General features: G+C 41.9%; 1 protein-coding gene across 2 annotated transcripts in view; it reads left to right on the top strand.

Annotated features, from left to right (window-relative positions):
* Nucleotides 1-538: 538 nt before the first annotated feature.
* Nucleotides 539-7,926, top strand: part of dennd4c (DENN/MADD domain containing 4C) — a 222,091-nt gene continuing 214,703 nt past the window's right edge. For both annotated transcript variants that reach the window (XM_039758252.1, XM_039758251.1), the window contains exon 1: nucleotides 539-731. The gene's annotated coding sequence lies outside the window, so the exon portion shown is untranslated. The remainder of the gene's footprint in view (nucleotides 732-7,926) is intronic.

Below are 7,926 nucleotides of genomic sequence, written 5' to 3'. Positions count from 1 at the left end.
CCCAAGTGCCTTTTTTCTTCCCCACCACACATGTGCCTTGTCTGAGATTCCCCCTCTCAATTGCCTTGTCCAACTTGCCCCCTTACTTTATCCCCTTCACCTGCCTTGTCTGAGTTGCCCGCTTGCTTTATCTCTGCCCTTCCCACATGTGCCTTGTCTGAGATGCCCCTTTACTTTATCTCTGCCCCAAATCAACTTCCTTGTCGAACTTGCCTACTTGCTTTATCTCCGTCCCCTTCAACTGCCTTGTCCGAGGTGCCCCCGTGGCTTTTTCCGCCCTCCCTCAAATGCCTTGCTGCTGATGCCCTGCACCTTGAACCCCCTTCGCACTAGCTGTCCCGGCTCTTCCCCTGCCCTGCGTCTGTCCTAACTTGCTCGCGATGCCATGTAGTGCCGTGCCGCACCGCCGCTCTTCGGCTGTTGTTCCTCCAGTTCCTCCTCCACACCTCCCGCCTCGCCTCTTCTCTGCGCGCGTCTCCGCCCCTCTGCTCCCCGGGGCGGGGTCTCACCGTCTCCCGCAGCCGCGCAGAGGAAAAAAAGTAACAAAACACAAACATGGCGGCCACTTGTACTGGCAGCAACAGATAGGGCTGCGGCGGTCAAGTGCACACGGAAAGTTTGTCGTCAGCTGCATGTCGCGGAGTCGATGTAAGCGGCGAGGCGGGCGCACTTCTGCGGAGCTCTCGAATGCCTTCATGCCAGCGCTCTTCCTGGATGCTTGAAGACAGCTGGTGAGTTTGCACTTTTTTTTTTGCTTTTCTTGGGTCGTTCCGCGAGTAAACTTAAAGGAGCTGCGACGCCAGTGATGCATAGAGCCGCACTCTGCGCCTCCTCCTTTCAGTGTCTTCTCTTTTTAACTCCGACTCATGGAGTCCAACGGGACTGGACGGGGGCGAAGAGGGATGCCGCCTCAGTCGCCATGGCGTGTACTTTCGACTTCGCGGGATCGGAAACTGCCCCGTATGGACTTACGGGCTGCCGGTAGCTTAGTGCGAGGAAGAGAAGGAGAGGGAGGAGAAGGAGGCCACAACAACTTTTCATGTGTCGCGCGGTGACATGGACACTTGGTCAAGTCGTCTCCCAGCCGCAAGACTCGCGCTGCCGGACAGGTGTCACGCAGTGCCAGGTGAGCCAGAATGGCGCTGCTGCTCACGCGGTCGGCTGGCTGGCTCGTCGTCGTTCTTCCCTTCACTCCACACCTGTGGGTGGCACGAGGTTACGGACGGGAAGAGGATCCTCATCGCCGCCCGAGGGACAGGTTGCGCCGTCTCGCATTTACCTTTAGAAACGCGCAAGGTGCAACAGAGGAGGTGGGCAGTAGGCGCCTGTCACCTGGCAGAGCGACCTCCACCTTCGTCGCACCTCATCTGAATTTTCCAATGGGAAATGTGACTCCTTTCAGCTCTTCTCGTCTCTTTCTCTTTATTTACCTAGTGCTTAGCGAGACGAGAGCTGTATCTACAACCGGGGAACCGGTAGTGACACAAAGGAAGGCAGGGTTAAGGCTTGAGGTTGCTCGTTTGTATTGCACTTTATTGGTTTCCAAATCGATTAACACCCCGCGATGCTTAAAAAAGTTTAAACAAAAGGTAGTTCGTATTCCGTCCTCTTAGCCAACAGGCCACACTGGATCCTCAGCATGTTGAAGGTAAGCTGCAGAGCAACCATGGGTGCAGGAAGTTTGAAGCCTGGGTGGCACACTGGTTAGGGTTACATTTTAAAGTGTTCAGGACTTGGGTTCACATCTTAGACAGTCTCTGTGATCACTTGAATTTTTTCAGTAGTGTATTGTCCTCTTGATTTTTTTTAAAGTTAATGGAGATTAAAGGCATACCCCCCCTTTTTTAAAATATTGCAATGCCCCTTTTCCAGGTGGGAGAAATAAACTGCATGGATGAGAAAATGCAGTAATCAGAAGTGGATTACTGCCCTTCTATTTTAACTGAACATTCAAAAGATCAGAAAAAAAACAACTATTTACAATTCTTCCATTGTTTCGGCCAAGAGGACACACCTTCACTTTAAGCTTTAAATGTTTCCAGGGTGCACTCCTCCTCCAGCCACCTACTTTAAAGGCAGGGCAGTCCACCTTCACATGTCACAGCCTATCAGTCATACACAGCAGACTTAAAAAAAAAAAAATAAAACAAAATATTGGGAGTGGTCTCCCCTAGACTTCTTCATATACTCCGACATGGGGATGGATGTTTGAGGAGTAAACCGCAAGAGAATGATTATATTTTTATATTATGTACATCAACAACAAATCAAATGAATAATATATTGAACAATTATTATAAACGTAAAGTTGAATAAATTGGACTCTGCAGCTTCTTGAATAAAAGGTAAAGTGCCACTTCCGGGCTAACGGAAATAGCCCACAAGTTGATAGAATTCTATGTTTTGTACCTTAAAGTTGTTTGCAAAACTTGGTTGACTTTTATTGAAAGCGTACTCCCTGTCTTGCACCCCAAAACACAAGGCTGTTTCTCAGTATTTTAGCAAAACCAGCTTTATTCAGCTTGAAACAGGAACAGCACGGTTATTTATTATAGTGGGATCTACCACTCTCCTATACACAGACATTGCAGTCAGGCAGATTTCTGGCCAAGTAATACTGTTCCCTGCATTTATAATGTTCCTTGCATCACCCATCGATGGTAAGCACTTATAATAGCGTGACCGTGGTTGGCTTGGATTTGTTTTATGGTGAGCCACTGCGGCACTGGGATCCTGCAGTTGCACAGACGTGACAATCTCACTTCGGGACGCTCTTTGGCTTGTTGTCCTGTTGGGGAGGGGGGTCCCAAAAGAGTTTAGAAACCTTACAACACACATACAGACATAATTCCAATAATGGTATTTTTAGACTCAAGGAGGTCTAACATGTAGTTCATCAAAATCTCGAATTTAATTTTTGGATGATTTCAGTATTTTCTCCATAATTGATATGAGAAAGTGAAACATTAAAAAAAAACTGTTGCCCAAATACAACTGTGTGCAGAAACCATCAAAGCTAGTGGCCTTTTTGGTGTCCCAAACTTGGTTTTCAGTTTTGGCCCCCACCATTCCAGTTGCTGCTTTTTATTGAAAGCTGCCAGTTTGGCTCCTCTGTGCCCACCCCATTTCACAATACTTTGAACACCCTGACTTGTGGTGATTCATTACAATATATTACCCCATAGCGTCTATAGTGATGGCCAAGATTTTTAATCTCCTGTTTTCTCATTGCGTTTCCAATAGGATGGGATTCAATGGTGACCAATGCTGGAGAGCAGAAAACAATATGAAAAACATCCATAAAAAAAAATCTTGCATTACTTGTGTTTACATTTACTTACTGGGCTGACACCTTTATCCAAGATGATTTTGCAGTGTTTTTGGTACAATTGGTTACATTCTTTTGGTTTTCCAATTGGAGCACAGGCAGGTCATGTGACTTGCTCATGGTAAAAATGGTGTCAGTAGAGGGAATTGAACCCACAGTCTCTGGGTTTGAAGGCCAAAGCCTTAAACCTTATACCAGACTACTGCCACATGTCTTGTTATTCACTCGTCAAGTCGTCTAGTCATATGCTGACAGTGTTACACTTTTTTGCTAAGACGTTTTTAAAATAGATAACTCCATGAAATGAAAGCAGTCCACAAACTGAATGCCCCTTCATGTGGGATTGGGCTTTTGATTGGAAGACTTGCCTCTTACCTTCATTTATTGGTCAAGAGTCCTGTCTTTAGATCAACAGAGCAAGCCCGTGTGAATGGGCATTTTGTTTGTGGTGTATGTTCATTTCCTGGAGCTATTTATTTAACAATATTTTAGCCAAAAATGCATGCATTTTGCACTTTGTGAGTATATTAATGAATGACATGACGTGTGAGATTTTTTTTCATTGATGTTTTTGATAATATTTGCTGTTGTCCAGCATTGGTCACACATTATATCAGTTTTTCACAAAAAACCTATAATTGAAAATTTTTCTCAGTCATCATTACAAACTACATGGGGTGAGGAACATAACATTTTCTTGGAGTATCCTTTTATTAGGCAATATAATTTAAAGTGTTTTAAATTATCAGTGGGGTTAGTATAGTGCACAGGGACATGGTTGGAACCTTAAGGGGAGATTTCACACACATGTTGGAGAAGTTTTTTCTTCATGCACAGTACCATAGACACAAAATAAAATTCACACTAGTGCAGTGGAGAGTAGCAGTTTAGGATCCTTCAAATCTTGACTTGTTATTTTAGAGCTTGTTGGTTTAAGTGGCCTGTTTTGTAATAATTGTTCTAGTGTTCTAATTTGAAAGATTAATTATTAACCCAAAATTTGTCCCATGTCTGGATATTTATATATTGCTGTGTCCACACTAATGTTTTCATTTAGAAACCGTGTTTTTAAGCATAAAGCAATCTCTAGTCACACTAGCATTTTCTTATCTTTTACTGAAGTATCTCTGTCCATCTTTTTACAGCAAAAGTTTAGTCTATGCTGGGCATGCATGAATGGTGGAACAAAACTGTAGTGATGGGTAAATTATTTGTATTTTGACCATATATACAGTATTTAAACTGTACAAAATGCAATTAAGAAAACACTACAAGCACCATGGAAAGCAACTCCTCTATGTCAGAATATGGTTTTCATCCATAAAGGGTGACCAATCGGGTAAAAAAGCATTGTAATGAGCAAGATCCTTTAAGGGAAGGGCCAGATAATATGATGTATTTCAAATGTTTATTTCTTTTAATTTTGATGATTATAACTGACAACTAATGAAAGTCCCAAATTCAGTATCTTGGAAAATTAGAATATTGCGAAAAGGTTCAATATTGAAGACACCTGGTGCCACACTCTAATCAGCTAATTAACTCAAAACACCTGCAAAAGCCTTTAAATGGTCTCTCAATCTAGTTCTGTAAGCTACATAATCATGGGGAAGACTGCTGACTTGACAGTTGTCCAAAAGACGACCATTGACACCTTGCACAAGGAGGACAAGGCACAAAAGGTCATTGCTAAAGAGGCTGGCTGTTCACAGAGCTCTGTGTCCAAGCACATTAATAGAGAGGCGAAGGGAAGGACAAGATGTGGTAGAAAAAAGTGTACAAGCAATAGGGATAACCGCGCCCTGGAGAGGATTGTGAAACAAAACCCATTCAAAACTGTGGGGGAGATTCACAAAGAGTGGACTGCAGCTGGAGTCAGTGCTTCAAGAACCACCACACACAGACGTATGCAAGACATGGGTTTCAGCTGTCTCATTTCTTGTGTCAAGCCACTCTTGAACAAGAGACAGCGTCAGAAGCGTCTCGACTGGACTGCTGCTAAGTGGTCCAAAGTTATGTTCTCTGATGAAAGTAAATTTTGCATTTCCTTTGAAAATCAAGGTCCCAGAGTCTGGAGGAAGAGAGGAGAGGCACAGAATCCACGTTGCTTGAGGTCCAGTGTAAAGTTTCCACAGTCAGTGATGGTTTGGGGTGCCATGTCATCTGCTGATGTTGGTCCATTGTGTTTTCTGAGGTCCAAGGTCAACGCAGCCGTCTACCAGGAAGTTTTAGAGCACTTCATGCTTCCTACTGCTGACGAACTTTATGGAGATGCAGATTTCATTTTCCATCAGGACCTGGCACCTGCACACAGTGCCAAAACTACCAGTACCTGGTTTAAGGACCATGGTATCCCTGTTCTTGATTGGCCAGCAAATTCGCCTGACCTTAACCCCATAGAAAATCTATGGGGTATTGTGAAGAGGAAGATGCAATACGCCAGACTCAACAATTCAGAAGAGCTGAAGGCCACTATCAGAGCAACATGGGCTCTCATAACACCTGAGCAATGCCACAGACTGATCGACTCCATGTCACACCGCATTGCTGCAGTAATCCAGGCCAAAGGAGCCCCAACTAAATATTGAGTGCTGTACATGCTCATACTTTTCATGTTCATACCTTTCAGTTGGCCAACATTTCTAAAAATCCTTTTTTTGCATTGGTCTTAATTGATATTCTAATTTTCCGAGATACTGAATTTGGGACTTTCATTAGTTGTCAGTTATAATCATCAAAATTAAAAGAAATTAACATTTGAAATACATCAGACTGTGTGTAATGAATGAATCTAATACACAAGTTTCACTATTTGAATGGAATTACTGAAATAAATCAACTTTGTCATGATATTCTAATTTTATGACCGGCACCTGTATATATTTAGGAGTTTCATTTAGACAGTTGATATATTGGGGGAGATTAATATCACTGTACAATGTTGGTAATTTATTCTCCAATAACCTGAACTTCACCTCTGTTTAGGTTATTTAAATCTTGAGGTTACATAAATATTAATTATGTTCACTTGGGAATATTTGATTTGCTCTTACTATATAGTATCAAGGTTAATGTACTTCCAGTGTCCGTGTCGATCCAGAAGTGCATCCACATTGAGAAGGTGTCCCACCTGTGTGTGTCACTTTTGCAGTTTACAATGTTGGTTTGATTGTTGGTTACAGAGGGTATTTGTTTCTCTGTATGTGGTTTGATCTACCAAATCACAAGTGAATCTACGCCTTTTTTTTTTAACTGTTGTGTAGTTTTGTCCAGTCTGATTGAGAAGGAGAAAAAGATGCTCTGAGGCTGAATCAGTTGCTAGGATTGATCTAAATGACTTGTACTTAAGTGAGTTGTTTCGTGTTTTGTATTTGGGGATGGCCTTATTTTTATGTATCGATTGCCTAATTACCCATGGAAATGTTTCACATAATAAACAGTATTTCCTGTCATTAGATTGGTTCCATGTTGGGTCACATTCAAACCTCATGCAAAATGCTCTTGAGTTCTCTTGTTACTGAATCAAGACCATTATTTACAAAGGGTCTTGGTGTCGTTGTTTTGATCAGCACCAGGATGTGATCAACGTGCACATCCACCTAAGCAAAACATACTATGGGAGAAAAAAAAAAACACACCTTCAAAGAAAAGGAAGTAGGTGTGCCATTAGTTGGTCAACTAGTTGATCAACAATTATACTGCCGCAAATTTCCAATGTATTGTTTCACTCATATTTGACACAGATCCATTCTTTTTAGAGAAGTGTGAATTGAAAAGAACCACATTTCCGATTTGGTACTGTGTCGTGTTAGGTTGAGTTTTGATGCGACTTCCATCATATATTTGTGTTAAAAGTATTGACAGTATTGACTCAGTGTGCCGGTATAAACAAAGCATCATAGTCAACTAAACATTTGGGACAAATATCTGCAGCCAATACAGCTTTATTCCTAGATAATTTCTGATGAATTGACATAAGTAATTGAATGCCCCATTTGATAGTATGAAATTGTCAAGCCACTCTTTTTGCATTAAAACTGTCCAAATCTCTCCATTACTTCGCAAAGTATTGGAGAGAGCAGGTTCATAAAATGTCTAGATGGAGATTTAATGTCTGTTTTTTGCAGGGAAAAAATGATGACAAGACACTTCAGGCAGAGTTCAGCTATTTGACCAACTCAAAAAGCAGCCTGTGTTTCTCTTTTTGTTTGTTTTGGGTTTTATTTCCTAACTTGACAGAAACACCAAACATTTTTTTGAAGAGAGACTGCAAGTGTGGATCATGACCAACTCAAATGCTGAGTGAATCAACAGGGACTTCTGGTGGCTTTTGCCAAAAAAAAATAAAAAAAAACTTTTTTTGAGTTGTTTTTGTAGATGAGCCAAACCTTTCAATGGACACGTAACCTGAGAATTGCTTGCTTTTCATGTTATGCACCTTTGATGGGTGTAAAGACAGTGTTACACTGCACAGCTGCTCCTGTGCAGTTCTGAGGTTTTATTTTGCTACAATAAGAATTCTATTCAAATCTTGACCAATTTAGAATAAGAGGAGTTTAATATTTGATGCTCACACATGTTAAATTGCTCAGGGCCTT

This window comes from Polypterus senegalus, chromosome 7 (assembly GCF_016835505.1).
Source record: "Polypterus senegalus isolate Bchr_013 chromosome 7, ASM1683550v1, whole genome shotgun sequence".
Lineage (NCBI taxonomy): Eukaryota > Metazoa > Chordata > Cladistia > Polypteriformes > Polypteridae > Polypterus > Polypterus senegalus.
This window is presented reverse-complemented; position numbering and strand designations above follow the sequence as displayed.